The sequence below is a fragment of the Octopus bimaculoides genome, chromosome 24, assembly GCF_046866305.1.
Source record: "Octopus bimaculoides isolate indiv1 chromosome 24, ASM4686630v1, whole genome shotgun sequence".
In the NCBI taxonomy this organism is placed as follows: domain Eukaryota; kingdom Metazoa; phylum Mollusca; class Cephalopoda; order Octopoda; family Octopodidae; genus Octopus; species Octopus bimaculoides.
In genome coordinates, this window is record NC_142951.1 from 19,800,700 (window position 1) to 19,817,609 (window position 16,910).

At 35.0% G+C, this 16,910-nt stretch overlaps 2 protein-coding genes across 7 annotated transcripts in view; one reads left to right on the top strand and one right to left on the bottom strand.

Annotated features, from left to right (window-relative positions):
- LOC106871526 (ubiquitin carboxyl-terminal hydrolase 5) overlaps positions 1 to 1,025 on the bottom strand; it is a 77,193-nt gene extending 76,168 nt beyond the window's left edge. Inside the window, exon 1 of the mRNA XM_089341451.1 lies at positions 341 to 1,025. The gene's annotated coding sequence lies outside the window, so the exon portion shown is untranslated. The remainder of the gene's footprint in view (positions 1 to 340) is intronic.
- An 11,662-nt stretch (positions 1,026 to 12,687) lies between these two features.
- LOC106874415 (uncharacterized) overlaps positions 12,688 to 16,910 on the top strand; it is a 232,557-nt gene continuing 228,334 nt past the window's right edge. For 3 of the 6 annotated variants that reach the window (XM_089341463.1, XM_089341458.1, XM_089341465.1), the window contains exon 1: positions 12,726 to 12,936. The gene's annotated coding sequence lies outside the window, so the exon portion shown is untranslated. Of the gene's footprint in view, positions 12,937 to 16,910 lie in introns of all 6 variants that reach the window. The other 3 variants (XM_089341454.1, XM_089341457.1, XM_089341456.1) reach the window with 3 other exon arrangements.

The window sequence follows — 16,910 nt, forward strand, 5'->3', positions numbered from 1 at the left end:
GTACCCAAAAAATTTTATAACATTTTTCTGACATTATTTAATATATATATATATATATATATATATATATATATATATATATATATATATATATATATATTGTATATATGAAAGTATAATGAAAGATAAAGAAAAAAAAAGATACTGCTCTTACAACGAAATGTGTTCTTCAAATATATAATTAAAATTTTTGAACAAGTATAGTGATTACGTAAATTTATGAGAGCGTATAAAATAGCTAGATAGATAGATAGATAGATAGATAGGAGCCTATTATTTATATATATCTGTGCGTGTGTGTAAGTATGTATCTGATATATTATATATTTTTGCTTCCCACCTTTCTCTTGTATATCCAAAATCCAATTGTTATTAAATGTCTCAGATTTGTTGTTGCTAATGTATATATTCCTTTTATTTAATTCTCTGTTGCTCTTCTAGTTGTTTCTTCTGTCGTTTCTCTTTTTCTTTCCACACTCTCTCTCTCTTTCTCCTTTTTTCAGTTCTTTATTCTCTTGCCATTCGATCCTGCAACACCTTTCTTTCCAAAACCGTAACAAACTGAAAGAATCTCTTTCTTTCTCCTTCGCCTTCTTCCACAACACTGAGCCGGTTTCTGGCGACCGCTTAAGCTATCCACAATAAAATACATACACACATATGCAACCGTATATATTATATCTATGTATATTAAATGAGGTTTTTACGAAACCGAGAAACCGACACAGTAAAGTAAGTAATCACTCTTTGTCATAGTCTCTCTTTTTTTTTAATATATTTAAATAAGAAGCAATCATTATTTTTGATTTTTAAAAAAAATGATCACATTTGTGTCAATTAATAAAACAAAGTGATAATAATTATGATTTACAAATTAATTCATTCATCTAAATTTTGCTATATTTTATATATTAATGATAAATTTCGTTGATTGAAAATTGTGCGACGGTAGAAAAAAAAACGTTTAAAATTGAAAGAGAGGATGCAGGATACAAAGAGAGTGAGAAACAGTAAGATTCAGAGATGGTGAGCGCTTAAGTAATTGAAAAAAAAAGCCGGTTGGAGACGGAGGGGAGGAGGAGACCATTTCAAAAGCTGTTATAGTTTTGCATATAAAACCAGAGTTATTTCCCTTCTTTATATTAAAACTACGGCACAAGACCTATTATCCAGCTTCTAGAAATCCGGGTCTTCCAGAGACCCAGAAATACTGTGCAATATAGTGTAATATATATATCTTGTGTCATGGCATATTCAAGCCTTTGACGAATCATGGCTAGCTCTTCCATTTATTTCTGTCTCTAGCAACATCACCCAGGTCTTTCTCGCTCTCACGTTCAATGTCTTCTTCATCCAGTTGAACATCTTCATTCTCTGCTTTCCTCTCGCTCTCCTTCCCACCAATTCATTCTCCACCATGTAATACTCCTTCCGTCATCCTCTCTGAGAAAATGACCAACAAATTTCCACTGTCTCTCTCTCTGATAACATCCATCAACTGTCTCTTCACCTTCATATTCTTGAACACTTCCACATTTGTCACCCTTTGTACCCACGAGATTCTAAGCATTTTGCTATAAAACCACATTTCTGCAGCTTTGAGTCTCTTCTCCATGACTTTGCTTATCGTCCAAGACTGACAGCCATACGTTAGCACCGACCAGATGTAGCACTTCAATAGTCTTTTCTTGACTTTCATTCCAATTCTCTTTGCACAAAAGATGCTCCTTGTATCCATAAAAGCCTTCTTTGTTAATCCAATTCTGCACTTGATGTCCTTATCTGACCTTCCATCTGATGTTATCCAACTTCCCAGATATATGAAACTGACCTTCTGCTCTATCTCAGTTCCATTCACCGTCAAGCGGTATGCAGGTACTTGTGCTTTCTTGGTACAGATCATTGGAGAAGGTTTTCTGGCATCTAATCGTCAGTCCAAGCCTTCCAATCTCCTCAGTCACGATATTAATCAATCCCTGAAGTTTCTCTTCTGTGTCTGCAAACAAAGCCACATCGTCTGTGTACCTCAGATTGTTATAATTCCTTCCCCCCAGTTGTAACCCTGCAATTGTCTTGGTCTTGCTTAGGGCTTTCTCACTATACAGGTTGAATAAATCAGGTGACAAAATACAACCCTGCTGGACGCCTTCCTGAATGTTAATCCAGTCGCCCAATTCTCCATGCACTCTGATGGCTGCTTTCTGGTCCCAATACAAATTTCGAATCATTCTTAGATCATTCCCATCAATCTTGAGTTCTTCCAACATTCTCACCAACTCTTCACGCTTGACACAGTCAAACGCCTTCACGTCACATAATCAATAAAACAGATGTACAAGTCTTTTTGTTTCTCTATACTTGGGCAATGCTGGGATGCATTGCTAGTATACTGTAATCTGTAATGAGTAATTAGATCTTATTTTTTAAGTTAATTTGCATATGGTGTATTAAAAATAGTTTTGTTCTTTACTTTTTCAAGTGGATTGATAAAGGTTAGACATACTCTGCTTTAGATGTGTATTAACTTATATACATCTTTTATCTTTTACTTGTTGCAACCATCAGACTGCAGCCTTGCTGGGGCACCGCCTTGAAGGAGTTTTGGTCGAATGAGTCAACACCAGTACTTTTTTTTTCCTCTTTAAGCCTGGAACTTTTTTTTTTTTGACAAACCACTCACAAGGCTCTGATTGAGTAGCCCTGTACTCATCTATAGATGCTTTTGAATCCTTTGATATCCAAGTATAGTTATGTACACAGACATAGACATGTGTATTGGAGTGTCTAAAACTATTTGTATGATCTTATATACTGTTTGTAGGCTTTTTATGTGCCTTATATTTTTATATTTTCATTTTTCATTTTTATTTTTACTGTATTCTTATTTTTATTTCTATTTTATTTTTATTTTTATTTTTTAATTTATATTTGTGTTGAATTTTTGTGAATCTCTGAAGAGGCCTAGCGAATCATGCATGTACCCCCATTTCAGCATTTCCTCTGCTAATTACTCCAGCACGCTGGAGCTATTCGGATAGAATGGGGCATGCCAACGCTAGGCCGAAACAGCTGTAAGTTTTTGTTTATTCTCAAATTCCTAATGTACTTTATATTTGTAACCCTGATTGTTAATATAACACGGTATGTCATAAGCATTTGTATATTGTAGTTTTTGTCATTTTAGTTACAAAATAAATTAATTAATTCAACGGAATACACTGTCTGCAAGTCGATGGATACAGCATATTCTCCTCCATTTTCTAATTGATATATAAATTTAGGGTAAAATAACCCCACTTTTACCCGCACCCACTTATTACACTTGGTATAACACCAGTGTAACAATAATTGGGTACCCTCCCAGCAGTATATTGGATAGATACTATCCCTTAGTGGGTTGAATCCTCAACCCCTAACTCTCTTGCATTATATATATATATATATATATATATATATATATAGAGAGAGAGAGAGAGAGAGAGAGAGAGAGAGAGAGATGAGATTATACTAAAACTCAAAGTTTGTCTGTTTTCCTGCCCTTTGATTAAGATAAAGATTACAAATAAAATAGTCATTTCTCCCTTTAAGAAAAAAAAATCAAGTTGAAAATATCAACACTTCAAAGAGTCACCGCACCTACCTACCGTTGTCCATCCTTTTTTCTTACTTTCTTTTTTCTACCTTTAATCATTTATACAACTTTCAGAGTGCTGTGAACTTGAAAGATAGAAATTCTCCCTTTATTTTTATGGATCATGGCTACTTATTTTCTTTTTCTTAAAGGGGGAAATTATTATTTTATTTAAAATAAAATATTAATTTTTATAATCTTAATTAAAAGACAGAAAAACAGACAGAGAGATTCTTTCTTTATAGATGAAGATTCGTAGCAATGGGAGGAATTGAATCCCTTAAGAATGGGATAACAAACAACAAATGGATTGTACCTTATAACAAAACTCTTTTAAGAGCATTCCAATGCCACCTCACCAGTGAGGTCAGTTAAGTATGTCATCAAGTACATGCTGAAAGGAAATGACCAATAAACAATAACGAAATTAGTCGATATCTAATGGGTAGGTATATTGGACCATCTGAGGCAGTTGCATCCATTTTAGGATCTTCAATTCATGAAAGAGCTCCTGCAATAGTGAGATTGCAAGTTCATCTACCAGATGAACAAAGAATATTGCTCAGAAATAATGAGGATATATATGGCTGTCAATGAATGACATATGAGAACAACATTGACAGAATTCTTTCCATTGTGCATCAATGATGATTTTGCAAAAGCATTACTTTATGCTGAAATACTCATGTTTGTGGAACAGTAGTAACAAAGAATGGCAAAGGAGAAAGCAAGGAAAAACAGTTGGAGGCCATTTGAACATTTTCAAAGATGGAAAACTCAGTCCTGTTCATGTTGTCACACCAAAGGCAAGAGAACTGTATTATTTAAGAATTCTATTGCATGAAGTTCAAAATGGTGTTTTTTTCCTTTCTTACACTGCTGTGCATTGACATTTTCAACTTGCAGTGGTTGCAACCAAACAGGTCATGGTAGGTGCATCTAGGTCATGGCCAGATTGAAGTAATCTAAAGTATAACCAGCAGAAATTGCAAAGATAATCTGGAACTCGACTGAAGAAAGAAAACTCCGAATGACCTGTCCTTGTTTTTTTGTTTCGTCTGTCTGGATGTTTTGTTGTCCCTTTTTTGGATCATCTAACTGTTTGGATGTTTTGCGTTCTTGTCCCATTTTTGGTATTCCTTTATCTATATATATAAAAATGAGAATGTGTGTCTGTCTGTCTGTCTGTGTGAATCCCTAAAACTCGAGAACTACACAACCAATTTCATTCAAATTTTACAGATGCCTTACTTAGGGTTCCAGTTGTGTTTTAGTCAAAAAACATTTTAACTTCTTGCAGAGTTCGAGCCCACAGCAACATAATATCTCCTCCACTATTTAAGTATTACGTGTCAAAAGTGAAACAAAAACACTCATGTCAAATACTTTCACTTTAAAAATGAAACTATTCTAACTGAAACAATCACATTTCGATACTGTAATGACAGATACTTTCAGAGAGAGAGAGAAAGAGAGATGTATATGTATACATATAGATGTATATGTACACGTTATTCCACTAACTGAAACAATCACATTTCGATACTGTAATGACAGATACTTTCAGAGAGAGAGAAAGAGAGAGAAAGAGATGTATATGTACACGTATATGCATAGATATATATATATATAGATATAGATCTATATGCATACATGTATATGTATACACATGTGTAGATGTATATATATATATATAGATGTACATGTAATATGTACACATATATACATATATATACATGCATACAGATATCTATACATATATACACCCATCACACACATTAGTCATTTGTTTTCTTATCCAAAACTACGTCAAAAGTACTGAACGGATCTTTATGAAATTTGGAAATTATATTCTATGTATAACGGCCATAACTCCCATGAAAATTCATATATTTTTGATGTTGATGAAATTTTAACCCTAACATAACAGATGAGCATTATTTGTAATTCAACGGTACAACAGTGTAAGACTACCCTTTCAGATATACTTTCATTGTGATTTCTGCAATGTGGTGCATAAATTGTCAAGTAAATGAGACGCATCTTTGCCTCCACTGATTCACTTGCAAAGTGTTGAGTAAAATTATTTCGTTGCAGACCTCCTTTGGGTCTTTTTATTATCACTACGACACACATAGTCCCCAGTTGGTAACATTGATTTCAAGGCCCTCCTAGATGAGAGACTGACATTCCACTTAATGTCTATGTTCCATGCTGGCATGGATTGGAGAGTTATTAATGTAGAAATATGGTATCATAGCTACTAACAGTTGAGGGTTGCGTAGTCTTGACGGCGTTTTTAGATTTCATTCTCTTTAACCCGGGCAAAGCCGGGTATTTCTGCTAGTATATATATATATATATATATATATATATATATATATATATACACACACACATATATATATATATACACACTACACAAAACAAGCTTTTTCAGTTTCTATCTAACAAATCTAATATATGTTGTATATGTATCTATGAGTGTGTATTTTTGTGCTTTTCACATCAAGAATCTTGCAAAACAAATGCATAAAAAAAGTTAATTAACTAATTAACAATCAAATAAATGCACTGATTATATATGAACTGTAGCTGCAGAAGAAACATGAATCTTTATTTTAAATGAGGTTTATTTTTCAACATAACCCCCATCAAGATCCACACACTTCTTCTATCGGTGTTGCAGTGCTTGGGTTGCAGTGGTAAAGAAGCTTTCATCTTGTTGGTCAAATAAAGTCTTCCTTTTCCCTTCAAAATTTAGTTGCCCACTTTTGCACTGTTGACAAAGCTGGAGCATCATCCCCTAATGTAGCAATCATGTCAGCATGAATGTCCTTGGGGGCTAGACCCTTTTTCTGCAGGTATTTGATAAAACTATGATGCCAAATTTTGTCCATCTTCAAGAGAAGTCACTTCTAGTTACTTTTGGAGTCTTCTTTGAACAGTCAGATGTCAGTTTACCAGGAAAGAAACAATGCAGTTAGTTTTATCGACAGTGCAAAAGTAGGCAGGGAAGAGAGAGCCTTGAAGATGAACCAAGGCCTGGACATCTTGCAACTGCCACCACCAACAGAAACATTGATTGTGTTCACTACAGGGTGATCAATGACATGTGATTGACTATAAATCAAATAAGCCAATGCTATTAGCATATCCTGTGGCCAAGTTTTTGGTTTTAATGGCAGTTGTGCATGACTGGCTTTGAACTGGTTGATCAGCCTCTCTATTCTCTTGATTTGGCCCCATCTGACTCTCATATATTCCCAACATGAAAAACCACTTGGCTCGAAACCAGTATCGCAGTGATGATGACATCATATTTATTGTTGGTAACCTTTTTTACCAGCAGGATGGAAGCTTCTTCCCAAATGGGGTCCAAGCACTGCAATGCTGATGGAAGAAGTGTGTGGATCATAAGAGGAATTATGCTGAAAAATAAAACTCATTTGGTCCCATTCCATGAGAGTATCTTAGTCAGCTTTTGAATTTTTCAGCAAATTCTTGTGTGTGTGTGTGTTATCTTTTTACCTTTTATTTGTTTCAGTCACTGGACTGTGGCCATACTGGGGCACTACTTTGACAGGTTCAGTTGAACATAACAACTCCAGTACTTATTACTATTAAGCCTGATATTTATTCTATATGTCTCTTTTTTGCTGAGCCACTAAGTTATGGAGACATAAGCAAACAGACACCTATTGTCAAGTGGTGATGTGGGACAAACACTAAGAGACATACATATATATCAACATATTATATAAATACACACACACACATATATATCATCATCATCATCATCATTTAACGTCTGCTTTCTATGCTAGCATGGGTTGGACAGTTTGACTGAGGACTGGCAAGCCAGATGGCTGCACCAGTCTCCATTCTGATCTGGCAAGGTTTCTACAGCTGATGCCCTTCCTGCTGCCAACCACTCCGAGAGTATAGTGGATGCTTTTTACGTGCCACCAGCACAGGGGCCAGTCAGGTGGCACTGGCATTGACCACATATACATACATATATAACTGGCTTCTTTTAGTCTCCATTTATCAATTTCATTCATAGTGCTTTGGTCCATGAAGTGAAACTGAACATGGAACAGTGTAGCTGGAAAGCAAACCTCTTACCACTCAGCCATGCCTCACCTTACCTCCACATTTCTTCAAACTAACTGATTGTGTGACTGAGATGTATGATATAGGCTTCAAACTTTGGCACAAGGACAGCAGTTTGAGAGAAGAGATTAAGTTAATTAAATCAACCTCAGAACTCAACTGGTAATTATTTTATTGACCCAAATGGATGAAAGCAAAGTCAACCCTGTCGGAATTTGAACTCAGAATGTAAAGACGGATGAAATACCATTAAGCATTTCCCCTCACATGCTAACAATTCTTCCAGCTTGCCACCTTCTGGGATGTATGATATAGGTAGATATTACACACACACACATGTATATTTGATGGACTTCTGCCTCTAGCTTTTGGCTTCCAAATTCCATCTGCATGGCTAATCTGAAGCTACAGTAGATTACACTTGTCCAAGGATTGAACCTTGAACCACGAATTTAACTACACACCTATACCTACATGTTTGAAGGGTGTTGTTTGTGAATATGAATTCCTCATATTGGAAAGACTCTTAAAACCTTTTTTTACATTTTTGTTTCTGTTTCACTCTTTGCATATACAACTTTGAGGTAATAGTGAAGCTACTATGTGGTCACCCCGTCTTCAAGAAATAACAGCTAAATCTGCCACTAGTCACACTAAGCAATCTTCAGCAAAGAAAGGAAATCCTGGATTAAGTAATCCCATTGAAATCATTTCTAAAACAAAATTGGATGATGGGGATTTCCTATATGCAATTGTGATGGAAGTAAAAGATGGGATGGTTATGGCCAAATACCTTGAACATATCAGAGCTAACCACCACCACCACCACCAAGAACAACAACAACAACAGCAATAGCAGCATCAACAGCAACAACAACCACAATGACAACAACAACAACTACAATAACTGCAACAGCAATACTAGCAGCATCAACAGCAGCTCTTCTGCTTTAAAAATGTACAAAATACCCTCAGCCGCTTCTTTTTAAGTAAAGATAATTCTTCAGTTTGTATTGCTCGTGTGTTAGATGAAGAAACAACTTTATGTTCCATCTTAAAATTGTTCTGCACACGTTGGTGGATCTTAGATTGATTTCACTTGTTACTTCATTAAAATCTTTGATTTAGTAACAGGATATACCTCATAGAATAGTAGACAGAAAATAAAAAGAGCAAACAGGTTTCTGTTTGTTTTCAGTTCAGCAATGTTGGGGTTGCCTTTGCTTGCTTTTTATTCTTTGACTAACTTAAAAGCTGTACTCCATGTGGTCTTTTAAGCCAGTTCCTGTGGAGGGCTAATTGGGTCTGTAGCTCAAAACTAAAGAGAGCTAATTAGTATGACTTTAATATGTCTATAATGATTATATGCCCTGGTGGTGTTTAATCAGAGGTTAAGGACGGATGAGAATTAATTCTGTAATGGAATCATTCTGTTGTCGAAATCCCAAGTTGAATTACAACTGTTGGCCAATTTGTCCCAAAGTTCTAATCTTGACATAAAATTAACAAAGCAAATGTCATTTATTTTCCCCTTGATCTCTGATATAACCAAGATGGCATGAATCAGTCAAGCTTTACCTGCTAGAAATAGCAACCCAAATGCTTTTAAATCAGATCCCAATGCTGGATGTTCAAGAACCAAATGAAGGGCAGATTTTCAATCCTGGGACCATCCTGATTCCAAAAAGGTATAATATGTCTATGTAGAGCAAATATAGACTGAGATACAGGGGTTCCAGACAGACAGACAGAATTTTGCTTTTATTATTATAGATAATATGTATCAAGGCCAGCACTACAAAGAAGCTTGTGGTGCTGTGTCTGTTGCTTTTGTTGTTTAATTGCAGATAGGCTTTGGTTGAGCCAAAGATGATCCAAAACATTCCTGTAGTGACTATCATGTCTTTGTCTATATTTAGGGCTACATGTGAATGAAACTTGATTGTTGTGAACTGTAAGGAAACCCATTGTATATATATTTGTATATCATGTGGTCACACGATTGACAAGATTATCAGATTTTGTTACACATCACTGATTACAATGCACTTTGCATATTTTAGCTTTCGAATGACACCACCCTGCTGGCTAGGTAAGCAGGCCAACATTCCCCACTGATCAAAAGGGGGAGCGGAGTAATGTGAAATGAAGTATTTTGCTCAAGAACACAACATGCTACCTCGTTTGGAAATCAAACCCATGATCTAGTGACTGTAAGTGTGACAGACTAACTGCTAGGCTTCACACACACACATGTACAAAACACACACACATATGGGAATGGAAAAAGTAAATCTATACTACTTATGCTTCAAAGCCAATCTGAACATATCTGACATAACTTAAAGGTGTAACACATATACACAGCTCAGCTTTTCTTCAGGTTGGATTACTTGTTGATTCAAGTCATTGTTGAAAGGAGAGAAGTGAAGAGTTCACAAATTTTTGGCCACAAGAGAATGGTAGGTGGAAACAGCTAAGTCAAATGACCAATGAAATTCATTAACAGCAGGCAAGCAACATTTTCCTTGTAACAATGACTAACAACCACAGGTAATCCAACCAGAAGAAAAACTTAACAGTTTATATATATGTGTGTGTGTGTGTGTGTGTGTTACACTTTTAAGTTATGAAAGACATGTGAAGATTGGCTTTGAAAAATATGTCGTACAGATTTACTGTTTCTATTTCCTAGCAATCTTTGTTGCTAAATTGTTAGTTGTAGAGTGGCTGTCATTTTATTGAAATCTCCATCTAATTCAATATGGGATGAAGTACATATCATATATGAAAGAAGCTGTCGTATATATATATATATGGATATATATATGTGTGTGTGTGTGTGTGTGTGTGTGTGTGTGTGTCTGTGTTTGTCCCCCACCATCGCTTGACAATTGATGTTGGTGTGTTTACATCCCTGTAACCTAGTGGTTCGGAAAAAAAAAAACTGATAGAATAAGTTCTAGGCTTACAAAGAACAAATCCTGGGGTCGATTTGTTCGACTAAAGGCAGTGCTCCAGCATGGCTGCAGTCAATTAACTGAAACAAATAAAGGAATATCTCATATATATATATATATATATATATATATATATATATATATATATATATATATATATACACACATATATATAAGCTTCTTTCTCAGTTTCCATCTACCAAATCTACTCACAGAACTTTGGTCAGCCTGGGGCTATAGTAGAAAACACTTGCCTAAAGTGGTGAAGAGTGGGACTGAACACCAGACTACATGGGAACCAAGCTGCCTCAACACACTGCTCTGCCTGTGCCTATGTATGAGTGTGTGCGTGCATGTGTGCTTGTAATTTCATGGTCGCTAGATTGTGGGTTTGATTCCCAGACCCCAGGCAGTGAATTGTTTCTTGCTCTTATTCAAATTCCCTGCATTGCCCTCTTGAAGCTGACAGTATAATTTCTTAATGTGTATATAATAATTCACAAAAAAAGAAAAATGAGATGCAAGTAGAGATAAGTAAATATATATATACACACACACACACAAGGATGGAGAAGATAAGATCCGGGCTACATTTGTTTCATAGCGAAAGAAACCTCAGAAGTGGTAAATATCCAAGCGAGGTGTATACCACAGGTTATGAAAGTTTACATTGTCACAAGGAAGTACTTGTTATCGATTCGGCATAACTACAGATTTCTGTCTCCCCCCACCCAATTTGGAAGATCATAACTTTCAAAAAAATGGATATTTTTTAATGAAATTTCCTATGAATATGTGTTATATCATGTAGATCCCGAATATACAAAACTTTTCGGAAACTGTTTTAGGAGGGGGTGAGGAAGAATTTTCGGAAAATTCACCAGAGTCCAATTCGTCTTAACTTTCAGGAAAATGGATATTTTTCAATGAAATTATCTACAAATATACCTCGTACTATGTAGATTCCGAGCATATACTAATTTTGAGAAAAAACAATTTGGGGGTTATTTTTGAGAACTGTTCCCCACTTGGGGTATTTCGGAACAAGTCGTCCATTATTTGTTTCATTTTCTCCGTTTTTGTGCGTTTGTGCAACAATGAAAGCAAATGAAGCCCACACCAGAAAACTCGTTATGTTAAAAATAACAGCTAAATGTCTAGTATGTAATTAAGACGACTTAAATGTCTGGTATGTAATTAAGACGACTTATCTGTTGCATACGATTTTTTCTTTTTTTTTTGTTTTAATTTTAAGTAAATTCCCAGGTAAAAGGTTCTAATAGAAAGGCAGAAAACACCAGAAGCAAAAATAAGTAATGTACACACGCACAGTTAAATATAGAAGTGTAAAGTATAATTTGTTACATTATCTCTATAATAAGCATGATATTGAATGGAATAATTCCCCGTTTGAACTTTTTTTCATTACATATGTATCTGTGTGTGTGAAAACACTGAGAATAAGCATGCTACCCATTTGTGCTAATTTTTTTCTCAAATACCCATACACACACACACACACATCTATATATGTGTCTGTGTGTGGAGAGAGATTTTTCAAAGCATCCTATTTTCTATCGTGGAAACGCAATGGCCCAGTGGTTAGGGCACCGGATTCGCGGTTTCGATTCCCAGACCGGGCGTTTTGAGTGTTTATTGAGCGTAAACACCTAAAGTTCCACGCGGCTTCGGCAGGGGATGGTGGCGAACCCTGCTGTACTCTTTCACCACAACTTTCTCTCACTCTTACTTTCTGTTTCTGTTGTACCTGTAATTCAAAGGGTCAGCCTTGTCACACTGTGTCACGCTGAATATCCCCGAGAACTACGTTAAGGGTACATGTGTCTGTGGAGTGCTCAGCCACTTTCACGTTAATTTCACGAGCAGGTTGTTCCGTTGATCGGATCAACTGGAACCCTCATCGTCGTAACTGACGGAGTGCCAACACATTTTTCTATCACGACTATGTGTGTAAGGGAGATAATTTAGTTATCCGCAGTTATCTCCCCCGTCACCCTGTTGTTTTTGTTTTTCAATCTGTGGCCTTGTCTTCTAATTCGTTCTGTTGTTGCAGTTATTGTCGTCGTCTTCGTCGATGATGATGATGATGATGATAATGATGATGTAGTAAATAACTACATCCTATTTTTTGTTTTCAGTTTTTTTTTTTAATGAGAGAAGAAAAGTTATTTTAAAACATATCTACTGAATTATCCTCCGTGATTTCAGGTATAGAAATATATTATTATTTATAATAATATTACTTTAAATTATTATTGTTATTATTGTTATTATAATAATTCTTTGACCAAATGTTCTTCAGAATTCCAGCAACGACGCAATACGTCTTTAGTCATTTATTCTTCTTTTCATTTCCTCTATTTTTATTGCAGTTTTAATTCATTTGTTCGCGTTAATTTTTCTTTTCTATGGAGATTGCCAAAGTTTTGATGCATTTCTTGAGAATTCCAAGAACGACACAATAACACACCACTACGAACATATTCTTTCTTTCATTCCATTTCTATTTCTGTCTTGTAATTACTTCGCCTTATCATTATTGTTGTCATTTTAATTTTTCTCTCTTCAATCGACATTGCTGAAGTTATATATATATGTGTGTGTATATATATGTTATATATAAATATGTGTGTGTATATATTTGTGTGTGCGTGTATATATGTGTGTTTGTGTGTGTATACACATATACACACACACATTACGTATATATATTTGTGTGTGTATATATATATATATACACACATTACGTATATATTTGTGTGTGTATATATGCTTGTATGTATATATATATACACACACATACGTATATACATTTGTGTGTGTATATATGTTTGTGTATGTATATATATATATATATATATATATATACACATACGTATATATATTTATGTGTGTGTATATATATATATATATATATGTACATTTGTGTATATAAATATATACACACATACGTATATATACATACGTACTCACACACATACATATATATATATATTTATGTGTGTGTGTATGTATATATATTGGGTTGAGTCATAAATAATTTCCGTTTATTAGAAACAAAATATAACAACGCATTTCAAAGTTGAAGTGTTTTAACCTTAACCGCAAATTACCTGTTTAGAAAGAGCGTCCACCGGTCATTCTTACATCAGCAGTAAATAAGTGGGCATCGTAATTTAAACTAAAATTTCACACCTTAAAATGAAGCAATTAGAAGTGCATATTAGACATGTGGGCGATCATTCGATATACAGGTGATGTGGGAGTTTGGGAATAATAAAAACAGCAAAGAAAATTTAGAGTGTTTATGGTCAAGGTACCAAGTCCGAAATTGGTTCTCAAAGTTTCGTTCTGTAGATAAATCATTGACAGATGAATCCAGACCAGGACGATCATCAGACTTCGATGAAAATGCTTTAAGAGAACTAGTGGAATGCAGTCCCCGCTAAAGTACTCGAGATTTAGCACTTGACTTCAACACATCCCAATCCACAATCTGCCGCCACTTGAAAAGGATAGGAAAAGTGAACAAGTTGGGCGTTTGGGTTCCTCATGCTCTTTAAAGAAGATCGCGTATCTACAGCGACATGTCTTCTTTCGAGACAGAGAAATTATCCATTTCTCAAGCAATCAGATGCAGATTTATATTCTCAACAGCTGCAACGTGTGCATGAAAATCTTCTAAGAAAATGCCCTGCACTCGTCAACAGCAGAAACGTCGTGTTTCTTCACGATAACATAAGACCAGATTCAGCTAGAATCACGCTGGAAAAATTATTAGACTTAGGCTAGTCTGTTCTACCTCATCCACCATATTCACCAGACCTTGCACTAAGTTATTTCCATCTTTTTCGTTCTCTACAAAATTTTCTGAAGACCAGGTAAAAAATGTTCGTGAACAACTTCTTCAGCTCAAAACCGCCTGAATTTTACCTTAGATGAATGAACAAGCTACCTGCCAAATGGCAAGAGGTGATTTGGCAAAAATGGCGAATATACTATTGATAGAAATTATTTAATTGTTCAATTATTCATGAATAAATATATTTCACAAAAACTGAAATTATTTATGACTCAACCCTATATATATATATATATATATATATATATATATATATATATATATATCGTTTGTAGAAAAATAAATCCGAAGAAGCCCACTCTAAGATGTAGAGCAGTATATATTTTTTCGGTCTTAGGCTAACAGGTTTTGGGGTCTGACGATATGCCATATAGTTAAACCCTTTATGGATGGGAAACCCAGGGTAATCCCATAAACCGGCCTTCCCCAGTAATATATATATAATGTTGCTCCTGCTTTACTTGTTCTACAAATAGCCAATATTAATACATTTTGCTCAATTCATAGCCAAATTTTCTTTTAAAAGTATTTCAGTGTTTGTTTTTATGGTGGACATGATCGATTCAGCTGTTACACTGTACTTATTTTTCACCAACTTTTGCTGGAATTGAACTCAGAAACAAAACTGACTTAGTTATACCCTGCAAATGCATTGGCTGCATTCCACTAATATCTTCGAGATGCTTGAAATATTTAAGTTGTGATAAGTTTGTTGTGTGCTTGTTGTTGTTGTTTAACCCCAGGTTACCTTTGATCAAAAAGACAGAACTATGACCATTTCTTTCTTTTTTGTTTTTTCACAGACAGTGTATCTAGGACTACAATATCTCATGCCCCACCTCTTTTTTAAGATAATAGAATGGGATTGGAGAAAGATTTAGCTGCTATTTCTAGGAATTAAAGCCATCATGTAGATGCTTCTTGTTTTGGTTCGTGTATATCTAATATTATCGTTTAGGCACGTAACAATTCAAATTAAGTTAACCTATGATTAACGACATTCTACTCATGACTGTTCCGCCTAATTTTCAGACAGTCTTATCTTAGACGACATTGTCCAATCTGTCCGTCTATCTTTATCAATAATAATAGATTGTCAGTTGAAAGATTTGTTTTGTATTTTCTAGTAGAACCAGCAGCCACGAAGAGTCTCCCTCGTAAATCTCGTGTTCGTATGAAATGTTTATGAATGCTTCCAATGAAATAGCTATCGAGTCAGAAGCATGGTCTAATAGGTTATTCATATCAATAAACATTTCACCTCTCAGCGACGAAGAAAGGGGTTCCTTTCACTTCTTCACCACAAAATATTTTAATTCTGGTTTGCAAACTTTTGTAAAACTTCCTTTTTTTGTTCTTTTGAAATCTATACCGACGCAGACCATGAACGAGAATTCTTCTATTTCAACCAAATATTTATTAATATAATTATTTTCTTTCGAATGAATCGAGTCATTTCATTTGACAAACTCGACCACATTTAGTATTATATTTGTAATATGTAAATAATTATATATATATATATATATATATATATATGTGTGTGTATGTATGCATATATAATACATAGATTCATATGTACATGTATAATTTAAGATTTCACTGGGTTCTTTTTATTTTATTTTAAATACCATTTAAATATGTCGGCACCTCACTCTTTCTTTCTCTTTCACTCTGCGTTCCACAAATTCTTCCATTAAATTCTTCTCTTAAATTTCAAACATGAACATCGGTGTTTCTTTTTATTTATTTTTTACTTTATTATTATTATTATTATTATTATTATTATTATTGCTGTTTCATTTGTAAGCGATTCTTTGTTTAATATTAGCTATTTTCTGTAATTGACTTCGATTCTTTTTATATTTTTTGCATATGTGGTGTGTATGTCTGTGTTTGCCCCCCCCCCCCCCCACCAACCACCACCACTACTTGACAACCGGTGTTGGTTTGTTTATGTCCTCATGACCTAGTGGTTCGACTAAGAGAACGGTATAAGTACCAGGTTTCAAAATAAAAAGTAGAAGACCAAATGTGGCGGTCGATTTGTTTGACTGGATCCTTCAAAGTGGTGCCTGCCCCAGCATGGCCGCAGTCTCATGACTGAAAAAAAATAAAAGATAAAATTATGTATGAATAGGCGCAGGGGTGCCTGTATGGTAAGGAGCTTGCATCCCAACCACATGTTTCTGGGTTCAGTCCCATGTATGGCACCTTGGGCAAGTGTCTACTACTATAGCCTCAGGCCACCAAAGCCTTGTGAGTGGATTTGGTAGACGGAAACTGAAAGAATCCCGTCGTGTATATATATATTTGTTTG